Here is a 23,954-nt window from a genome sequence, read left to right on the forward strand (position 1 = left end):
GATGATCAAAGACAATCTGGAGTTACCTGTAAGTGCTGTGACAGTTAGAAGACACCTGTGTGAAGCTAATTTATTTGCAAGAATCCCCCGCAAAGTCCCTCTGTTAAATAAAAGATGTGCAGAAGAGGTTACAATTTGCCAAAGAACACATCAACTGGCCTTAAGAGAAATGGAGGAATATTTTGTGGACTGATGAGAGTAAAACTGTTCTTTTTGGGTCCAAGGGCTGCAGACAGTTTGTGAGACGACCCCCAAACTCTGAATTCAAGCCACAGTTCACAGTGAAGACAGTGAAGCATGGTGGTGCAAGCATCATGATATGGGCATGTTTCTCCTACTATGGTGTTGGGCCTATATATCGCATACCAGGTATCATGGATCAGTTTGGATATGTCAAAATATTGAAGAGGTCATGTTGCCTTATGCTGAAGAGGACATGCCCTTGAAATGGGTGTTTCAACAAGACAATGACCCCAAGCACACTAGTAACATGCAAAATCTTAGTTCCAAACCAACAAAATTAATGTTTTGGAGTGGCCTGCCCAATCCCCGGACCTAAATCCAATTGAGAACTTGTGGGGTGACATCAAAAAAGCTGTTTCTGAAGCAAAACCAAGAAATGTGAATGAATTGTGGAATGTTGTTAAAGAATCTTGGAGTGGAATAACAGCTGAAATGTGTCACAAGTTGGTTGACTCACAGATGTGAAGAAATCATGAAAAACTGTGGTTATACAACTAAATACTAGTTTAGTGATTCACAGGATTGCTAAAAAAGCAGTTTGAACATAATAGTTTTGAGTTTGTAGCATCAACAGCAGATGCTACTATTATTATGAACCTTTTTACTTTTTTTTTTACTAATAGCCCATTTCATAGCGTTAAGAGTGTGCATATCATGAATGCTTGGTCTTGTTGGATTTGTGAGAATCTACTGGTACCTTGTTTCCCATGTAACAATAAGAAATATACTCAAAACCTGGCTTAATCTTTTTAGTCACATAGCACTACTATTATTCTGAACACTACTGTACTAATAATAATAAGGTACAAAACCATTTTTAGGATCAGTGAATATTTGACCAGTTTTAATGTACAATACACCAAATAACCTGCATTTAACCAGAAATTTGAATTTGAACGACAGCGAACACCAAAGGTGTGGGGAAGCTTTCACTGCCCCAGTTAGTAGTAACAGTTAGTAACCAGCCCCAGCTTCTTGTTAGTAAAGTTACTGATAGATGTATGCCTCATAACAAGGTCCTGTTCCTACCACACCCTAAAAAATTTAAAATAAAATGAAATATTTCTTTAATCTAGATATGTCAAGTGGTTCCACAAAATTTGGTTGTTTAAACCAGAATAGAAAATTGTAACAAATTCCTACAGTTAATTGAAGATTATGTTAAACAATATTTACAACCACCACCTTTTGTGGGACAAAACTAAATTAAGTAAATAAAACATTTCATTTTGAGAAAAGGTGAAGTACTCATGAATTGATTTTAACAATTTTGTGAGCAAAATTCATCTGAGCCTTTTGTGTGCATAGAAATGGCATTATATTATAAAATGATTAATCAATTCATGTTAATATTTAAATTAATTCCCCCATATTTTGATAATCAATTCATTTTTTAAAGTCATTTTTTATGTCCAAACTCTGACATCACCTTCTTAAAAGTGAATAATTTCTTTCAATAAACAGAATATCTTTGGATTGTGGACAAAATGGGACAGTTGAGGTCATGTTTATGTTTTGCAAAACACAATTTGTCCAATTTTCTGGCAATTTATGGACTAAGCAACTAATGGATATTTAAGGAAAAAAATAATCAACAGATTGATTATAAAAATAATCATTAGTTGTAGTCCAAGAAGAAGTATTCAATATTTTACTTCAATACATGAAAATGGGAGCAAAATAGAAAAAAAAAAGAAAGAAAAAGTGTTGCATTGATATTTTTGTTGTTTTCAGCAAAAATTTGTTGCCACTGGCGTAGTTTGAGTCAAATCTCCACGTGATGGCTCCTGTTCTTCGACTGGACTGAACTTACTGAGGTGAAAAATCAAGGCCATTTAAAACAACAACAACTTATACATAGCACACCGATTGCAGATACTGTTTGCAGATATTTAAGTGGATTATTCAAATACTTTATCAGGCGTGTTACATCCATGAAATTTGATATAAAGGTCAAGATCATTCATTTTGGAGTGGATTGGAATCCATATTTGGAGTCTACAGCAATCCCGGTGGGGTAATGAAGCTTTGGAACATCAAACATCGGAGATCTTCTTCCACTTAAGCATTTCACAAGAGTGAAAAATCACAGTAGAGACCACAAATTAATAGTTATGGGTGTTTAGCTGGTGTTAAATCCTGAATTGAAGACAGACTTTCATTCACGTTGTGTATGTTGACGGTTTCTCAGCTGAATCCTCAAGAGAGCTTCAAGACCGGTTCGTGTCTTTGGCAGCAGAAGTCATGAGTTCAGTACATTTTTAGGAGGAGTCTCAGCATTTCATTCTGATGGCAGTAATGCAAAAATTCACAAATAGAGGCCGTTGTCAGTCTATATGTGTGCACATTTAAATGAGAAATCAATAATCATTTCATACAGCAGGTGTGTATAATCTGTCCATCACTGCCCCGTTGCTAAACAGCGAGGTCGTTGGCCCGCGTTCGGCTGCTTGTCCCACTAGTTTTGCTAAGTCTTCGTTTGTCTTTTGTTTGACATACACTTCCATTGGAGCATAGTAGCATGTCTGGGCCGCCATGTTTAATCTGCGCGCAGCTGATTCCTGTACTTCCTGGACTGTAGCAGTGAGAGTTGCTGCTCAGGTATCCGCCGTCTTGCATCAGACTGTGCTCAGTATTCTGCCATCCAGACGTGTAGCACTGCATATGGAGAAGGGTTTTCTCTTCCACAGCGGCTAATTTGTGCTTCTCCGTAGCCATGTTCTCGGAGTTTTGCTGGTTAGCCAATCGGTGGTTGGGGAAGGGTAGCGGTAGGAAGTGTGAGGAGCCAATCACACAGTGGCTAAACTCTGGATGAGGAGGTGACGGTGGTGGAAGAGATAACGAGATTTGGCGGACTAGTGAGGCATCAGTCAGGGTGGCAGGTTTCTTGGTGAAGAACCGCCTGCAAAAGAAGGTTTGAAAAAGTCAGCTAGCAGATCTGAAGGGTATAATACCCATGTTTGCTTTAAAAAACCCCGTACAACAACAGTGTCTTGAACTCCAAAAGATCTTAACTCTTTCTGAAACTCGGACTGTCATATTGCTGGTCTACAGGTATTTTGATAGGAACATCTTCATCCTTGTTATGGTCAAACTGCCTACTTCCAACTGTATCCTTGGCACTGGAGTTCCTTTGACCTCAATGCACTGACAAAAATTAAACATGCCTCACATTCGTCTTTGATCTACACAGGTTTAACAAACACTTAAACTACACTGAACAAAAATATAAATGCAACACTTGTTTTTGGTCCCATTTTTCATGAGCTCAGCCCAACAATCTAAAGCATTTTCTATATATACAAAACATGTACCGTATTTCTCTCAATATTGTTCTCAACTCTGTCTAAATCTGTGATAGTGAGCACTTCTCCTTTGTCGAGATAATCCATCCCACCTCACAGGTGTGGCCTATCAAGATGCTGATTAGACAGCGTGATTATTGCACAAGTGTGCCTTAGGCTGGCCACAATAAAAGACCATGTAGTCCCTTTGATGTGTACTGCTGTGTTTTTATGGGTAGTGCCAAACTTTGTTCTGAAGTGTGAGTTTTTAAATTTGATCTAAAAAAAATAGACGACACTCCATTGTGTCATTAATGTGGGAAATTGTCTCGTCTTCTTCCAGCCATCGCAGTTTCCACACTGTTAATGGTTAAATCAAGATGTTCAACAACAATAAAGTTAATTTAAACTATGATAGACTTGATTTAACAGTAATTTGAAAGGGACCATATATACCCCCTGCAAAATATAATATGTAGCTATGGGCTTTACTACGGGACTGATTTTGTTGGGTTTGTACAAAATCAGCATTGCAAAAAAAAAAAAAAATGCCAGAAGATGAATGCAGTATGTTTTTGCAAACTTGCCTTCCTCTCCAGGAATTGAACAGAGTTAGGTACAGCTTGGGACTCCGGCAAGGATGGTCGCATTCCTCCCCTCTCCCCTCCTCCTTTCTGCTCTCTATCTCTGCTCCGACCTTCAAAGTCCCAGCTTCACCAGACTGTGAATTCTTCAAATTATGATTTGGATTAACTATGGAATTGATCAGCTGGTCTCTCAATACCATTGATAGCATTTGTTTTTGACAAGGAGATCAGGGTTTGGGGACCCTGCGTGCCCTGATGGAACCTACCCAGCGGGCTTTGCTCTCGACGCCTGAGAGAATGGAGTGTGACATGCGGCTCCACTCTCTGTGGAAGACGTTGAGGATTAATTCGTATTCGCTTTTATGGTGGGAGGTTTGGTGCTGATTGGTTTGTGCGCTGCCCTGACCCACAGGAATATTAGCAAGATGGCTGCTTCCAGAATTTTGTCCCCTCATCAGTCCGTCATAATTAATGAGTTGGGCAAAGCTGTGTAAACTCAGACTGCGTGAACTCTGAACTCAAACGCAAAATGGATTCAATCTTGGAGCAAATCACTGCACTGCAAAGGAATGTACTACTGAGGACCAGAGAATATTCTTCAGAAATTTGGACTCTTGATGGTCAGGGGTGCAGTAAATAGAATTCTGTATCTCTCCGCCAAACATCAACATGGCAGACGTATCGGCTCCTGAAGGCCAAATTCCCTGCTCTTCCCCCAGAAGGATCTACAGTCTTGGTGAAGGAATTCACCTCCTCCCCTTCACATCTACCCCCCTCCACAGCCTGCTGTTGCCTAGCAACATCAGACTTTACACACACATGAACAGAAATTGACAGAAATTTATTTCATCTGCACATGACGCATGTCTCCCTCCCTCCATCCCTATTACCCCCCCCGTGTCTCTCCACTCCCCCCACCCTCCTTGCCACCTCGAAGGCAGTGCAGTTTTTACTGCTGCAGCTTCAACCCCCAGGCTGGGCGACGCGGGCCCCTCCTGCTGCGGCCTTCACCCACTTTGCCTCATGCGGAAGACGGACTACTTCAAGTTCAGTGCACATAAACAGTGTCAAATGTATATGTGTTGTCTTTAATTCTGATTCTGTGTGCCTTATTACGGTAAACAAGTAATAATTGGGATTAATTGCTGTATCTTGTCTGAGGTAATTGGAGTGTAATGTAATTGCCCTTTTTGGGATCAGTAAAGATTCTGCGCTTCATCCTGCAGCGCCAGTTCTGCTTACCAAAGTGGCCCACTAGGCGGCTCGCATTCCACGCCCGGCTCCAAGCCAGCGAGCCGGGCTTCTTACCCATTTAAAGTTTGAGAATAGAGTCTGAAGTCTGAAGAGTTCTTACCTGCAGCCAGTGCCTCCAAGCGAGGTGATAGAGTTCAAGGACACTGAGGATGAGGGACACGGCGGACACAGTCAGCATGAGACTATGAAGACATTTTCTCAGTGGGTCTGGACACGTAGCAGTCACTGGATGTGGACATGGCCATGCCTGCAAGGAAGAGATGCAGTTTAAAACCAAACGTCAAAATATGAGGTTTGATCCAATCACTCGTTGTGCTTTTACCTTGCACACATAGAGAGGATTCAGGAAAATTCCATACAGGAAGTACTGCAGGCACAGGAACACCACCTGCACACACGGTTAGTTAGCAACATTTATGAACCAGAAACTAACTTTCACACTCATGTTTGAGCAATCATAACATACAAATATCCAAAGGTGGGCATAGTTAAGCTAATCAGCTAACAGCTAATGAGCAAAGCTAAATAGGTTTTTGGTGGATTAGCTTTTTAGCTAACTTTGAAAAACCATTAGCAGGCCAATTAGCTTCCACTTAATTTAATTAACTAAATTTATGTCAAAGGTTTGACTGTCAAAAGCATTTGCCAATCACAATGTTGCTCCTGTTTGATCTTACACACTAATCCAATAAGCGCCATCGACACAGCGCGCAAAGGCAACAAGCATCACCATTATTTCCTGTGTGTATTTTATCTCTTAATATTTCTCATTCATTTAATACTTTGTACACTGTGAGGTAAACTGTATGTTTAATGTAAAATACTGCTTAATTTCATTTGTTCATTTAATTATTATAGTGATCACCATCTGATCTTGGTGAGCTAAACATTTATTTGGGAATGTCTTCCGCATATAAAATTTTAGAGTTCACAGATAACTTTTCAGTTAGCGGAATTAGCGGTTATTCAAAGCTAACTTTTAGCGTAACTAGGCCCACCCTGCTAATATTCAATTTCGCCAAGATAGACACTAGTTTTATTAATGTAGTCGTATTATTACCAGTACTGGTAGGGACAGCAGTAATGTTACTGTTAATTCTACCTGGTTCTTACTGTAACACTGTCCCTCACAAAGTACAAAGTCAAACTTTTTCACACTTTTAAATTTATTCAAAGTCACAGTGGAAAAACAGGCCTGGATTCTGAAGAACTCTCTCACAGGAGATCCATTCGTTAAGACCACGAACAATGGACTAAAGCACAACTATGGCATGACAAAGGCGGACCTTATTTCACAAAATCCATCCTCATTGGTCCCTGTGGGCATTCGAGGAAGGTCCCACCACATGCCCATAACCCGCGCGATAACCGGACATGATTTATATTGTAACTTGAATCTCTTTGTTCTAAGTGGTGAAACAGTTCAACCCAGTTTGACATACACATTTAAACAATAAACAACTAAAAGTATATCAAACTAAGATTACAACCATTAAGTAAAGTAATAATAGCAAGAAACCAAATAATCGATAAACACACAAATATATCTAGCATTACTTAATAAATTACCTCCATGATGCTGCGTATCAGAATACTTAGTATGTACGTCTGCAACAATGCCCCCTTTAGACGACTCGACCTCCTGATCTACCGTCCCTGTTCTCCTGTTCCCCTTCGTCTCCACTTCCTGTTCCTCTCCTCCTCCTCCTCCTCCTCCTGGGTCTGCCTCCATCACTCCCCTCTTTTCTCTCTCCTCTTCTCTGTTCCTCCTCTTCTCCTCTCTGCGAACCGTGTTGCATGGCGTGGCCCTGTAGATTAGACTGGGAGTGGAAACAAGACGATCTGAAGCACCTGGATTAAAAACAGTTTTGATGTGTTAAATCCAATCGGGTGTCCAGAGAATCAGTATTATTTTTGTGTAATCAAAGACTATGCATGGATGTATCGGTAGGTAGAGTTGTGAAGACCAGCAGTTTTAGGTGCCTTTGGTGGCGAGGGAAAGGTTTACTGATCTTGAATTTGCATGATGTTGTGATCTTTGTGGGGTCGATTGGAGCAGCTGAGAAGTTCAGCAAGGAGGTCAGAGTCTATGGGTTTGTGGCTTTATCCTGGATCAAGGCTAAAATCCAGGTTTTCACTCACCTCCTGGACTTGGCATCAGATATATTGTCACTGCAATCCCTCAGTGATGAGGAGGGTTGTCTCTTGATCGATTCTTGAATGGCATGGTGGATGCGGAGATGACTGAACAGGCCCCGTCACGACGTTGCACTATTTCTGACAGGTCTGCATCAATCTAGAGACACCTATGCGTGGGTTTGTTTAATCAGAATCACAATCGCCTTTATTGTCATTGTAATTTGCATATAAACGAGATTTGAGTGCAACTCCAAAAGGTGCTTTTCCGTGGTGCGAGTAATTTTTAGCCAATATAAAAAATTGTGAAATTTAATGGTAAATTATTCCGAGTATATGTACACCTAATTTCAACATAAGGTAAAATAAAATGTGGACCAAGTAAAAATGTAAACGAGAATTATATACAACTGTGGAATCAGATTGCTGTTAGCTGAAGCTGTGGGTCGCTTTACAAACTCGAAGAATATATGCACAAAGAGTAAGAAAAACAAGCACCAACTTTGGAGAGCTAAAAGCCCTGCATCCGTGCGCGCTGCCATCTTTGCCACGCCGACAAATACAGTAGTGTTCAGAATAATAGTAGTGCTATGTGACTAAAAAGATTAATCCAGGTTTTGAGTATATTTCTTATTGTTACATGGGAAACAAGGGTACCAGTAGATTCAGTAGATTCTCACAAATCCAACACACCAAGCATCATAATATGCACACTCTTAGGTTTGAAATTGGGCTATTAGTAAAAAAAAAAAGTACACTCAACAAAAATATAAACGCAACACTTTTGGTTTTGCTCCCATTTTGTATGAGATGAACTCAAAGATCTAAAACTTTTTCCACATACACAATATCACCATTTCCCTCAAATATTGTTCACAAACCAGTCGAAATCTGTGATAGTGAGCACTTCTCCTTTGCTGAGATAATCCATCCCACCTCACAGGTGTGTCATATCAAGATGCTGATTAGACACCATGATTAGTGCACAGGTGTGCCTTAGACTGCCCACAATAAAAGGCCACTCTGAAAGGTGCAGTTTTGTTTTATTGGGGGGGGATACCAGTCAGTATCTGGTGTGACCACCATTTGCCTCATGCAGTGCAACACATCTCCTTTGCATAGAGTTGATCAGGTTGTCAATTGTGGCCTGTGGAATGTTGGTCCACTCCTCTTCAGTGGCTGTGCGAAGTTGCTGGATATTGGCAGGAACTGGTACACACTGTCGTATACGCCGGGTCCAGAGCATCCCAAACATGCTCAATGGGTGACATGTCCGGTGAGTATGCCGGCCATGCAAGAACTGGGACATTTTCAGCTTCCAAGAATTGTGTAGAGATCCTTGCAACATGGGGCCGTGCATTATCCTGCTGCAACATGAGGTGATGTTCTTGGATGTATGGCACAACAATGGGCCTCAGGATCTCGTCACGGTATCTCTGTGCATTCAAAATGCCATCAATAAAATGCACCTGTGTTCTTCGTCCATAACAGACGCCTGCCCATACCATAACCCCACCGCCACCATGGGCCACTCGATCCACAACACACGCTGTCTGCCATCTGCCCTGAACAGTGTGAACTGGATTCATCCGTGAAGAGAACACCTCCCAACGTGCCAAACGCCAGCGAATTTGAGCATTTGCCCACTCAAGTTGGTTTCGACGACGAACTGGAGTCAGGTCGAGGCCCCGATGAGGACGACGAGCATGCAGATGAGCTTTCCTGAGATGGTTTCTGACAGTTTGTGCAGAAATTCTTTGGTTATGCAAACCGATTGTTTCAGCAGCTGTCCGAGTGGCTGGTCTCAGACGATCTTGGAGGTGAACATGCTGGATGTGGAGGTCCTGGCTTGGTGTGGTTACACGTGGTCTGCGGTTGTGAGGCTGGTTGGATGTACTGCCAAATTCTCTGAAACGCCTTTGGAGACGGCTTATGGTAGAGAAATGAACATTCAATACACGAGCAACAGCTCTGTTGACATTCCTGCTGTCAGCATGCCAATTGCACGCTCCCTCAAATCTTGCGACATCTGTGGCATTGTGCTGTGTGATAAAACTGCACCTTTCAGAGTGGCCTTTTATTGTGGGCAGTCTAAGGCACACCTGTGCACTAATCATGGTGTCTAATCAGCATCTTGATATGGCACACCTGTGAGGTGGGATGGATTATCTCAGCAAAGGAGAAGTGGTCACTATCACAGATTTCGACTGGTTTGTGAACAATATTTGAGGGAAATGGTGATATTGTGTATGTGGAAAAAGTTTTAGATCTTTGAGTTCATCTCGTACAAAATGGGAGCAAAACCAAAAGTGTTGCGTTTATATTTTTGTTGAGTGTAGAAAAGGGGGTGTTCACAATAATAGTAGTGTGGCATTCGGTCAGTGAGTTCGTCAATTTTGTGGAACAAACAGGTGTGAATCAGGTGTCCCCTATTTAAGGATGAAGCCAGCACCTGTTGAACATGCTTTTCTCTTTGAAAGCCTGAGGAAAATGGGACGTTCAAAACATTGTTCAGAAGAACAGCATAGTTTGCTTAAAAAGTTGATTGGAGAGGGGAAAACTTATACGCAGGTGCAAACATTACAGGCTGTTCATCTACAATGATCTCCAATGCTTAAAATGGACAAAAAACAGAGACACGTGGAAGAAAATGGAAAACAACCATCAAAATGGATAGAAGAATAACCAGAATGGCAAAGGCTCACCCATTGATCAGCTCCAGGATGATCAAAGACAGTCTGAGTTACCTGTAAGTGCTGTGACAGTTACAGGACGCCTGTGTGAAGCTAATTTATTTGCAAGAATCCCCACAAAGTCCCTCTGTTAATAAAAGACATGTGCAGAAGAGGTTACAGTTTGCCAAAGAACATATCAACTGGCCTAAAGAGAAATGGAGGAATATTTGTGGACTGATGAAGTAAAATTGTTCATTTTGGGTCCAAGGGCCGCAGACAGTTTGTGAGACGACCCCCAAACTCTGAATTCAAGCCACAGTTCACAGTGAAGACAGTAAAGCATGGTGGTGCAAGCATCATGATATGGGCATGTTTCTCCTACTATGGTGTTGGGCCTATATATCGCATACCAGGTATCATGGATCAGTTTGGATATGTCAAAATACTTGAAGAGGTCATGTTGCCTTATGCTGAAGAGGACATGCCCTTGAAATGGGGTGTTTCAACAAGACAATGACCCCAAGCACACTAGTAAATGAGCAAAATCTTGGTTCCAAACCAACAAAATGAATGCCTCGCATATGTGAAGAAATCATGAAAAACTGGTTATACAACTAAATACTAGTTTAGTGATTCACAGGATTGCTAAAAAAGCAGTTTGAACATAATAGTTTTGAGTTTGTAGCATCAACAGCAGATGCTACTATTATTACTACTATTATTACCGAATGCCACACTACTATTATTGTGAACACCCCCTTTTCTACTTTTTTTTTACTAATAGCCCAATTTCATAGCCTTAAGAGTGTGCATATCATGAATGCTTGGTCTGGTTGGATTTGTGAGAATCTACTGAATCCACTGGTACCTTGTTTCCCATGTAACAAGAAATTTACTCAAACCTGGATTAATCTTTTAGTCACAAAGCACTACTATTATTCTGAACACTACTGTATATAGTCCCTGACAGATCCTTAGTCTGATCCAATGGCTGGGAAACACAGATGATGGGTTCTGAGGACCTACTGCAGCCTTCATCTGCTTAGTTTGTTAGTTTAGGTGTTAGTTGACAATCCATCACATCCTTTGTCTGGTCCGCCATTGAGGATTTCTAGTTTCACCAGAGCGCCGTTACCCATCTCATGTGCAGGGTTCCTGTTGGATCTTCATGGTTACTGTAGTGGCCACAGGGTACACAAAATTCCGACTGTATTTTACCCTAACAAGCAATTAACTACTTGATCCGTTATCCAGGAGTCACAACGCAGACGAGGGATTCATGCCTCTCAGTCCTTTGAGATGTGCCTTTGAGATGGCTAAAAGCCTGGAAAGAGGTTATAGAGTCTTGGGTTTGCTGGTCAGAGGTGTTTGGCAATGACAATAGCAGGTCAAAGGGACACTTACATATTACCTGGCTGTGACAGATAGATGGTTGTTTTGGAGTTGGGGATGGATCAGTGGTCTGCTTGGGTGTTTTCCATCCAGGACCCACATTAGTTCTGTGGTGTGCTGGATGTGGTGACGCATGGCACCAATGCATGCTCCCAGACCTGAATGAGCTGGTCTCTGATTTGTATGAACAGTTGTGATATTACATATGATGATGTTTAGTTCTGCACTAACAACAAGTTCTGGACCCGCAAGAAGACTTTATGTCACCAAATCTCCACCCTGTATGACCAACTGGCTAAATTTCACTTTACAATAATCCAGGGACATTTGAACTGGTACAACATGAACTTGTATATTACCCAGTATCGTATGTGCGCTATAGGGAATGCTCGGTCGTAACAAACGTTCTCACAGCCTGGTTGTTCAGTGTCACAGTTAAAATCTTCCTGTTCATCACCCCATGACGACTCAGCGGCCGTCCCCAGTACCAGGATGCGGAAGATAAACAAGATGGTCAGCCACACCTGTGCAGCATAAAACACACATCAAACCCACATAAACAGTGTTTGTCTGGATGTTTTATTTTAATTGTAAAACAGCATTAATTATCCATCACAACAAGTGTTAAATGTGCTATGTAGCAACACATTGGACACATCACAGAGATTAACCGGGATGTATGAATGTGGGTAGAAATGTTCTTAACTTGTGCACTGTGAGTGGTGTGTATGCACTTTTCTATGCTGCATCAATCCTTGTCTGTATGTTCTAAAAGACAACTCACGAGAGTTGGTGTGGCCAGCAACTTTCAAAAAGGACAGGTACAAAAACAGGTAATTTCTCATTGTCTAAATGGTATTTTTGGTTATTTTAATGTCTATTTTTAAGCTATCAGACCAGCTGAAAAAAAAAAGTATAATATGACCCCCTTAAAATGCTATAAATGATTTTTTTTTTTCCTGCTACTAGATTTGCACACTTTAGGACAAACAAAAAATAAAGCTTCCCTCCTCGGCCACTCCTCTTCATCCCTCCTACACATCAAAGAGAAGGAACGGCAGCTGGAGCCTTACAGCAAATCTAATTGTTCTCAAAGTGAGAACAGCCAGCCAACCGCCCATCTTGGTCAAAGGCATTTTTAGCCTTTGAATGTTATTTTTTGGAGGAATATCTTGAATGTTGCTACTGATGCCAGTTTGCAAAAAAATCATCAGCTATGCATTGAGTAGTGAGTACTGCTGTCACATTATAAATGCAGGGAGGGACACTGAAAAAAATAATGCATGACTTACATTTCCATGTGATCAGAATGTGTCCAAGTAACATCATTTTCTTAAGTTCTCTCAATTACAAACATGAGAAAACTGGGTTATTTGGGCAAATTAAGTTTTCTGGTCATGTGCAAGTAATATATTTAAATCACATTTAAATCACATAAATACAACAGACTTTTCTTTTCAGTGTATGTTTGTAATTGAGAAAACATAAGAAAATTATGTTATTGGATACCTTCTGATCACATGGGAATATAAGTCATGCCTGGCTTGTTTCTGTAACGAGCACGCAATATGCACAACCAGGAATCTCGTGCACCAGCATGCATGCATGGCCAGAGCAGGAATGTGGTCTGGGACAGAAAACCTCAGACAGCAACACACCAGAGGGCGCTGCCGTTTTCTCTGCAGAGGATGACAAAACACAACTAAATCTTGGTCAAGAAAATAGTTGTTGGTTGCTTTATTAATGGTCAAAATCTCATTTATCAATGAAAATAATTGTCAGAAAAAATTTTGACCACGGAATATGGCGGCAAATGCTGGTCACAATCAAATCACAATCACAATCAAAGTGATGATCCACAGGCTCCTCTGTAATTTTCTGATTTGATCAATAAGGTCACTTGGACATATAGTTTGAAATGCAAAAAAGAATGGATTATTTGGAAATGTGCAAAATGTTACATTTTCACAAATCGTGTATTCATCTGATGTGTGCAGTGTGTTGTGTTACCTTGCCAACAGAGGTAGAATGTTCTTGTACCTCCTCCAGAAAGTTCCCCAGTAGGCTCCAGTCTGCCATATCCAATCACAGCTCAATATAGGATTTAAAGCCCACCCACAAAACCTGAGGAACATATTTGCAACAAACTTTGTGATGCATTCATCCTCGAAAATTACATATCTGGTTTGTTGTGACATAAAAAAATGCTGAAATTACAAAGATTTTTCAGATGGAACATTACTTTTTTTTGCCGTGTCTGTTTCCCTTTTCTATTGCTGCCCACTTCCAGTATTTTACCCAGAATGCCTTGCAGTAAATCCTAGAAGCTTTGGATAAACAAATGAAATTTCAGCAGGGAACACACCCTCTACTGTTTCATCAATAGATGATAAAATCACACATTGGTGAGTCTTAGATCCGTCTTCCTTTTCCTGTGTTTAGTCTGGTTAGTATACAAATATTACACTTGTGCACAGTCAGGCATGTGAGGGTATTGTTTTCAGTCCTGTGCCTATCATGAAATAAATGAGTTTTCTTCTGATTGGACTAAACTTATCGTAGTTTAGGGGGTGAACCTATGACTACTATTAAACACTATATGAAGTCCTGCTGTTAGCTTATAAATCATTCATGGACTGGCACCGACCTATTTAGAATTAATTAAATCCTATGTACTGGCCCGGGGTTTGGGTTCACAGGATGCAGGACCTGTGTTCCTAGGGTGAACAAAAAGTCTGTGGGCCAAATGACTTTCTCTCATCGTGCCCCTGTGCTGTGGACTGGTCCTCCCAGCGTCAATTAGAACGGTGGGACTGTGAAGACTTTTAAAACCAGACTTTAAGACACATCTATTCACTCTGTCCTATGGTTAGAATATTGTGCTAGCATTTGTTTTTAATTCTTTTTCATTTTTACTCTTTTATAGTGCTTGTTTTAATCTTTAAACCCCTTCATGCATAGTGGTCACTGCAGTGGACAGCTATTCAAAAGCTGTTCTCTTGTATACGCATGGGTTTTGTTGTTATAGTTGCATATCAGCAAACATAGTGATGCTTGCGCACCATCCCATACATTTCCACCTAATGGCAAGTCATGGTACGTGCAATTTTTTTAATGCAAAACCAAGATGGCCGATGGGAGGCCAGAAATGCTCAATGCTCGAGGAATATATTGCAAATCTTTCTATAGCCAAACACCCCTACAGGTAAAAAAAAAAAAAAAAGAACTAGCAGCAAGTAACATCCAAGATTATATAACTGTTAAAATTTGCAGATGTTTATTTTGAATTGGGAGAAATTTGCAATTAATCACATGTCCATTAAATTGGACGCCATGCATCACGGGCTATATTTCAACTGCAATACATGTACTTACCCTAATTTTGCTGTCCTTGATAATCTGGTCTGATGTTAAATTTTTTGGGGTAATCATTTGGTGTTTGTTATTGTGATGTAAATTAATGTCTGTTCATCATTTTCACACAATATATCATTTCTGTTTCAAAATTTCTGTGGTTCAAAGATCAAACACATGGTGTCCAGCTGAGTGGACATGTTTGCAATTCCATGAAAAATAGGTACACAAGAAAAATTTCAATTGCACAGTTAATTTCATGCCAAAGAGAAATACAAAACGCCTTGGAAAAAAAAATCTTGAATGAGGTTCTCATAATTCATGCATGAAAGGGTTAATTGTGCTTTTTATTTTTTTTTTTAAACTCATTTTGAACTGTTTTTAATTGTTTTGTGTAAGGCGCCTTGAGACGACGGCTGTCCGTGAGTTGGCAACCCTATAAATTTAACTGAATTGACGTCACATATCAACTTTTTATTGGTTACGGGACCATTGGCTTTAGGTGACCTTGTCAAACTCAAGGACATAACTCAAACAGCATGGGGCCCATGTGTATCAAACATTGTGAAAGTGTTGGTTGAAGATAAAGTGGTTTCATTTTGGACAGAAATAATCAAATGTCAATGACGTTGTGATCTCACAGAGTCATAACGAATTAATTTGTGTGGCTCGGTCTCAAACGTGCAACATTTATGACAAGCATAATTTAATGCTTCATCTTGTGAGAAACAATGCATCTAAAATGTTGCTAAATTATCCAATTTAATTGAGCACTGAGCAATTAAGCAACTATATATGGGTGATTCTTTAACTACGGGCACTATTGGCCTTGTAATGTAATTTCCACCACACCATTGCCTTACAATATAAAGTGCCTTGGGGCAACTGTTTGTTGGTGATTGGCGCTATATACATGTGTTCTGATGTCACTGTTTATCTCCATAGAAACTACCCAAACAATCTTTCATACAAAACTGTTTAAAGGGACATTACAGTGTTGTGGTGGAAATTACGGCAATAGTGTGGGACAACTACATTTGTTTAAAAAAATCACAACAGTTGTATGACATTGAATACCCCAATTATGTTTTGATTATTTTACTGATATTTATTCAGAGATATTTTAAAACATTAGAAAAAACGTTACTTTACCATTCATTTTATCATTGAAGATCAAAAGTCTGGGTTGTGGGACAAGCACAAAACGGCAATATTTGCATATAATGATGATAAAAAAAGGTGAAAAAGTCATCATAGACTACTAGAACAAATTTCTTAACACACTTTCATTGTAAAGATAACTATAAAAGTGTGAAATTTCCCCTTTTTTCTGTTTTTCATACAATATGATCAAAGGACATAATAAGTGCCCGTAGTCTAAGAATCACCCATATATAGTTGCTCAGTTAGGAACTAGTTCTGTGGTGGGTTTGCTTCCAGCCAAGTAAATCTCATAGTTTTGGAACTGACTGCTTCATGCATGTCTTGACCATGTGACTTTCCCTACATCCCGTCTCTGACTCCACTAATAAAAATATCTGGACCCACGTCTTAGTTTAGACTCAGACTTGGTTCCCACACTCCCCTCTGACTGTCTGTGGGGAAGGAAAAGTTGACATCTGCTGTAATAATGTCACTGTGAGAGTGCACATGCACACACACACATGCGCTCTCTCATGTACTTTCTCTGTAACACCAATGTTTGTATCTGCATGTCTGTGTGTGTGTGTGTGTGTTCATATCCACAAAACATCAGAATGTGAACATACTCACAGCACAATAATTACATAAAAATTTACAGAATGTGTTGATGTGGAAGACGACAGTTGTTCGGTTCTAACTATTTTGCTAAAGTAAATAGTTTTTAATCAGACTAATATGTTGTCTGCAGTTACTCTAATCTGACCACTTTTTTTAGTAACGGATTAAAGTTACTTCTCCAAGTCACTGTGCGTTACTATTATTTTTGCATTGTGGGTCGATAGCAACATTAAACTTGATCTGTGGGCAGGGGGTCGGGGTTCGACTGAACTGCCCACTTTAAGCGAGCTGTGAGCTTTTCATCCGCGGTTTTCTGCAGCAGCTACGACTCGTCGTCACCTCTTAAAGCACGGTGACAACAGCACACCTGCACTGAGCTTTACAAAGACATTTTTATGCTTTTTTCCTCCTTTATTTAGAATTTCGAGCTGAGCCGCTCCGTATCTGCTCGTTAAAAACAGCTGATCCTCCGCGACTAAAGCTTTCTTACCTGTAAATCTGGTCATGTTTTCTGCATAAATAAATGTTATCCATTCTTCATGCTCAAACGCCAAAGCAGGGGAATCCAGATGGAATGAGGGTGTGGGGCAATGCCCCCCCCCACAACACCCCTAGATTAAAGGTCCAGTTTTGAAGACTTTTTTTTTTACTACAACTACTAATACTACTTTAATAATAATAATTTCGACAAGTCAAATGTTTAGAGAGAATTTAAATGTTAGAAAAATGTTAGAAAGAATTTAATAGTTACATTTATAAACAATGTAGGTTAGAAATTGCAATTTTTACTGTTACAGTGCTGACAACAGTTAAATATGAGGTCAAGAAAGAGGTCTTTATTTTACTTTTTATAAAACAAGTATTTATTTTCATTGAAGTCAAGAAAGGGTGACTATAAAGTGAGTTTTGGCAAAACAAGTAACATTGTCATGTTGAGGTGGCAGAGGGTTGTTGTCGGCAGCTGGGGAAAGTAACTAAAAAAGTAACTAGTAATCTAACTTAGTTACTTTTACAATTGAGTAATCAGTAAAGTAACTAAGTTACTTTTCAAGGAGTAATCAGTAATCAGTAATTGGATTACTTTTTCAAAGTAACTGTGGCAACACTGGTTGTCTGTGTGATGACATATTTAGACTATTTTGTGAAACAAGCCCTATTGGACAGCTTTTTATTTCCTGTATGTAAGTGTGTTATTATTAGTCCACCACATTTACATAGACAGGAGAACCAAAATGTTAGACCCTGTTCAGACTGGGGTTCCAGCTTGAGTCAGGTTCAGGCTGACCTTGTCTTAAGTCGGATAGGTTTTTTTCGGAATCTGAAACTGGATGACGCTATTTGGATTTCAGTCAGATTCGTTTCTATTTTTTGTGGCAGATTCGCTGAGGTCTGAACACAAATGTGGTGAATCCAGCTACTTCTAGGATCATGATGTCATACTTCCGGGTTTGAAGGCTCAGCATTCAGGCTGTGTGCAAACTCCTGTCAAATTCTTAAATTAACTGCACAATTTGTATGGTGTCTTCTTCGTCGTTGCTAATAGTTGGTGATGGCAGCAAAAGAAACTTGAAACGAGGAAATGCAAAACAAGAATCTGAACGTATTCGAGAACATCTCTGCCGCACAAGCAATGGACGGGTAGGAGAAGGCTGCTACTCAGTGCCATGGCGGCAAGATAAAGAACCTCAAGTCCAAGTACAGAAAGATGAAGGATCACACTGTACGAAACTGAAGACTTCAACTTGAGCCAGATTACCTCTCTGCTACATCTCCATAAGATGTCTTATAAATCACTTCAGAGGTGTTATCTGGTTACAAAAACAACATTTCTAGTTTTAGAAGTGTTTATTTCTCAGTAACGTTTCCAAAACATATCAGAAACATATTGAATCATACAGAAATACAGCTGTTTCAGAACATTCTCTGCCATCTTGGATCATTTTTCAAGCGACAACCAGCTGACATCACGTTGCCTGTGAACTCTGATTGGCTGTCGCCGTGTCATGTCGCCTAATATTTATATGAAATATACTTGTGGACTTTTTGGCCCCCCCTAGCTGGCGACAAAGTGACTGCAAAACATCCACTCTGACTGAAAAACTGTGTCGCTTGTAGCTTATGTGACCATGGCTTGAGTTTGGATGCATGAGTCCAATTTGAGTAGAAAGCAATCCGGATTGAATCTGACTCGAGTCGGATTACCAAACCCAATATGAACGGGGTATTTGAAACATAGACTACGTTTACATGCAGCCAATAACCCTTTCATAACCAGAATATTAGCAATAACCCGGTTGCACACGCCCATGTAAACACCCGCAAAAACCCGAATATGCTCATATTCCGGTTTTTAAAACCCCGAATATGACCCCTGGGTTACTCCTTTTCTAACCCAAATATCAGGTCATATAAACGTGCATCAGAATATCCCCATAGAAAGGAACATTATTTTGTGTTCTGCACATGTCCTATCCGCAAGGAATCTTGGTCTTTTGAGTACAGCAACTACTTGTATGTGGCGCGCGCAACCCACCGGACACCGCAGAAGCAGAGGTAAACAAGCACGGGGAAATCCAGACGCGGCAGCACAGCACCACACTTTTGGAGCAAGGAGGAAACCGAGTACTTCATTAGTATCATGAGAGACATGAATATAATGTCTTTTATTGATGGTAGAAAGTACAGAGAAAGCGACATTTACAATAAGGTGGCCGAAAAGTTACATGATGCAGGATTTGCACGAACGCCAGACCAAATCAAGCACCGGTGGAAGATGTGCATCGCTGTTTAGATGGGGATATTCCAAATGATACCAATGACCATGTATACAGGAGTAACTCTGTCTGCTTAAGCATGTAAACGGGTTATTCCTAATGATTCAGAAACCGGAATATTGACCTTATCCCGAATATTAACGGCATGTAAACGTAGCCAGTGTCAACAGTAAATACGTACGCAAATCTTTGAATCCAAACATGAGCTCCATTAATTACTTGAAATTATAAAATGGTTATGCATGCCTCATTGTTAATCAAAATATACATAATAACTTTATGGATAAAGCACTTCGTACAAAAGGACTCAAACTGCTTTCCACATTAAAACACAAAAATTATGAAGTTTTTCTAGTTTACACTTTGGATTTTGGTGATGTGTTTTTGGAAATTATCTTGAATTTGCCAGAAGCCAATCACTTGTTGATCACTAATGGGGTTAATAAAAATAACAGTAATCAGCCAACTTCTATATAATAATGACTGCCGATTGTAGCCGCCTTCTAGTTCAGTACCATCCCCCCCGGGGCACAGGATTCAAACTTTTCCTCAATACCCATCATGTCTCACAGGGTGACCAGAGGGTATATGGATCTCAATTCTCACCTCTCTTCTTCCTGTGGGAATAGATGGTCATCCCCCATGCTTGGGGGTAGGAGTTGGGGTTAAGGTTGGTACTAATAATAATTGCCAACTCTGTCTGTAGTTGCATCCCAGTTTCATACCATTCACCAGAGATACAGGGTTCAAACCTTCCCTCAATACCCATCATGCCCCAGGGTGACCAAAGGGTATTTGGGTCACAGTGCTCACCTCCCTTCTTAGAACAGAATAGAGCCTTTATTGTCAATGTACATATATCCATCCACACAGTGAAATTCGTCCTCTGCATCCTAATTACAGTTAGACACAATCAAACCACGGGGTTGGCCACAGTGCGGCGCTCGGCACCAACTCTAGATGTAGAGACGCTGCTTTGGTCAGGGGCAGAGAAGGAGCAGACCCTAAATAAATGTGTTTTTGATTGTGGGAGAAATCGGAGGAAACCCACGCAGACACAGGGAGAACATGCAAACTCTACACAGAAAGGGTGGGAAGCAATCCCATACCTTCTTGCCGTAAGGCACCAGTGCCAACCATCAAGCCACCGTGCTGCCCACTGCCCATCCCTCTCTTCCCACGGGAAGAGAAGGACCTTTGTTTACTACAGAGAGCACTGAGAAACCATGACATGTTCCAGTTTAGACTTTGCTGCTGTGGACAGGACCTGCACCCGGACAGCACCCTGGTGTGGTGCAGTATAGGTTGAAATCTAAAGTTTCTGTTCACAGCAATTAAATCTTATACTGCAAAGAACTGGCTGTGTGCTACCAGGAGCTACCAGGTTACAGGTTGGTTACAATAGAAGCCTTATAGACACAATCTCCCTGGTATAAACCAAGCTGAGTCTCTACAAAAACACTATAATCACTTACACTGAATTAATTTATCTGACGTTTCATTCATACAACAGAAACATTTGCATATTTTCTTTCACTAAGGTACTTATATCATGTCTCCATATACATTTCAGTATGCTTTACTTTCTCTTTTTTTTAATATTATTATATTAATGATAAAAATGAAAGTGTGAGGTACAATTAGTTTAACCTAACAGCTAACGTTAGCTTATCTAGCTAGCTGTAGCACCGTTTATCATAGCTAACAATATAGTCTGTTCTGTTCTGTTTGGGAAGCTAATGTTAATACACACTTTTGTTTACATTTGTTTTTTTTTGTATTTGTTAATACCGTTTTTTAGGGTTAAACTACGCTATTGTACTTTATAGAGGGTTTTCAATCACGTGACCGATTTGCTGCAGGACAGGTGCTGTCTCCATTCTGGATTACAAGGAGGCTGGTGCGTGATAGAAGAATGGAGAGAATGTACGGTTATTACAATGCTTTAAATCCTCGAGATAAAGCTATTTATCGTGATAGATGTGTAGCAGTTGGTTCAGTGGATCTGTATCTTATACCAGATAGTGAATTTAGTGGCGATGTAACAAACTGACCGACAGTGTCACACTGCGATATTGTGAACTAGGAAGCTGCCGACCAGGTCAGCCTCACCGGCCTCCTGCAGAGCATCACAGCGGAGCTCTGAAAGTGGAGGTCAGTCTTGAAGTCCTGAGCGATTTCTCTCACCAGGCGCTGGAAGGGCAGCTTGCGGATCAGCAGCTCGGTGCTCGAGGACCACAATGTAAATAAGCATCCGTATTGGAAGCGTTCTTGTGTTATCCTCGGCGGTATTTTTATGTATTCCTATCTAATTTTATTGCCGAATAAAATTAAATAAAATTCTGGGAGCAGTGGATTTCTGGTAGCGGTGGATCTCTAGCGGTGGGCTTCTTCACACCGACGTTGAAGCTTCTGCAATTGTTCGCCAAATGCACGTAGCGTATCACAGAGGCCACCGCGTCGTAATCCAGAATGGCCGCGGGACACAAAATGACGTGACCGATACGTCACATGAAAACCCTCTATACACTAGTTACTGGCTTTGTTTACCTTGGCTTATTAATGGCTAATTTAACATTAGCTCATCTAGCTATAGTTATTTATTTTCTTATTTTATTTTATTATTTTACTTATTTCTTACTTATTATTTACTTTTATTATTTGTTTCTTATTTTACTTATTTTCGTGATTTACTTAAATATTTTTAATGGTGTAGATTTTTATTTCTTCAGTTTATGGGTTCTTTAATAGATGTCAATATATAGTATCCTATTTTGGGGTTTCTGTTAGATAGCATATAGAATATGTATTTTGTCTTCCTATAGTAAGCTAGTAGGGTGAACTTTAGATAGATACTTAAAACATATTACACCATAGCTTCTGTTTCTATAATATATTAACCATATTTATAGCTAAACCTACTAGCTATAATTTATTTTACTACTAGTCTACAGACTAGGTATATGTATAATAATATCTTCTCCTGTATGAATATTTAGGTTTTAGTAGCTAATTCCTATATTATGTAGTACTATATTTCTTTTATATGTTGTTGTATATATTGTTTATTAACCTTATTGTGTAAATATCACTTATATACATGATGTCAAATTTTCTTGAGCTGCTTGGGTGGGTAGGGAGAGTTCCCATGGGATAAAAATCTTTTCAACCTACCATCCCTGGTTCTCAAGACCAGGCACCTAAGTGGCTCTACTCTACTCTATTCTACTCTTCTATTCTACTCTTCTTTTTTTTTTTTTTTTTTAGATATTTAGATATACCTTAGTATACACTAGTAGAGTTCTACTTTAGAATTGGAATATATTATAGAAGGCATACCTTACTGAATTTTCATGTGCACTTTTATTATCCAGTTGATGAATGTAGCCACGGATGCCCACTGCTCAGTGAAATTTGTTAAAATAATCTGTAATACTATTTTATAACCTGAGTTAATCTGCTATTAAAAAAATTGAGGAATGGAGGAAAAAAATTTCTAAAGGTAAACTCATACGGAAATGCCGTGGCTCAAGCAATTAGTACACATGCCTCCAAACAATAAGGTCCCGGAGTGGAGACCACCCATGCCCTTTGTTTCATCTGGAGTTGAGTCAAGAGTGGCATCCAGCGTAAAACTTTGTGTGTACACTTCACAGCATTGCATGTTATTTTTTTAATTTTACCCTTAAAGATGTAGTACTCACATTTTTGGAAAATGTCAAAAATTACTGACATATCAACAAATAACTGCAATGATTGTGAATTAAAACAATCACACAGTTGTGACCTTCACCCAGTTGCACGTTTTACCTGGTTCAGGAGGCAGAGTGCAGACCTGCAGGTCCAAGGACTAAGTGAAATCACAGCCTGAGAGAATCCTGATGAAAGCAGCTCAAGCCTCTCCTGCCCTTCTCTCTGGGTATCGTTGAGTTGCCTTTTTAGCAAGGTACTTGTCTCCCAGGTATAGCCATCAGCGGTCAGCAGCAGCAGGTCCAGATGTTCTGAAATAGGCAATGGTGTGTGTTTGATTGAATCCAGGCTGTTTCTAAATTTCTTTCGGAACTCGAGGCAGCTTCAGGCCACAGACAGACAGATGAAGAGACAGACGGGTCGGTCAGTCAGTCAGCTGAGGAGATAGAGAGTCACTCGGTGCACCCGCAGACAGATGACAGCTGGAGTGATGTGAGACTGTGGTTTATAGGAGCCTCCTTCTCCTTCTCCTCCTCTTCCTCCCTCTCTCTCCCCTTCCTTGGCATCCACAGAGGAAGTCAGCCTGGTGCCTCGCTGCCTCCTATTCAGCACATGTACGTGTGTTTGTGATGGCTGCCATCTGAAGGAAGTCGCATATTGTATTGAAACACAATGGCTGCATTCCTTCACGTCACACTGTTCTCCTCCATACGTCTCTCTCGCTGTTTTCTTCTTTCTCTTAACTCAAAGCTGTGATTGAGTACATAATTTAAGTCTAAAGGCCCTATCCCAAGATCCTATGGT

General features: G+C 40.2%; 1 pseudogene; it reads right to left on the reverse strand.

Annotated features, from left to right (window-relative positions):
* Window positions 1-1,920: 1,920 nt before the first annotated feature.
* On the reverse strand, window positions 1,921-23,308 carry LOC117523462 (annotated as a pseudogene).
* Between the last annotated feature and the right edge of the window lie 646 nt (window positions 23,309-23,954).

This window comes from Thalassophryne amazonica, chromosome 13, assembly GCF_902500255.1.
Source record: "Thalassophryne amazonica chromosome 13, fThaAma1.1, whole genome shotgun sequence".
Lineage (NCBI taxonomy): Eukaryota > Metazoa > Chordata > Actinopteri > Batrachoidiformes > Batrachoididae > Thalassophryne > Thalassophryne amazonica.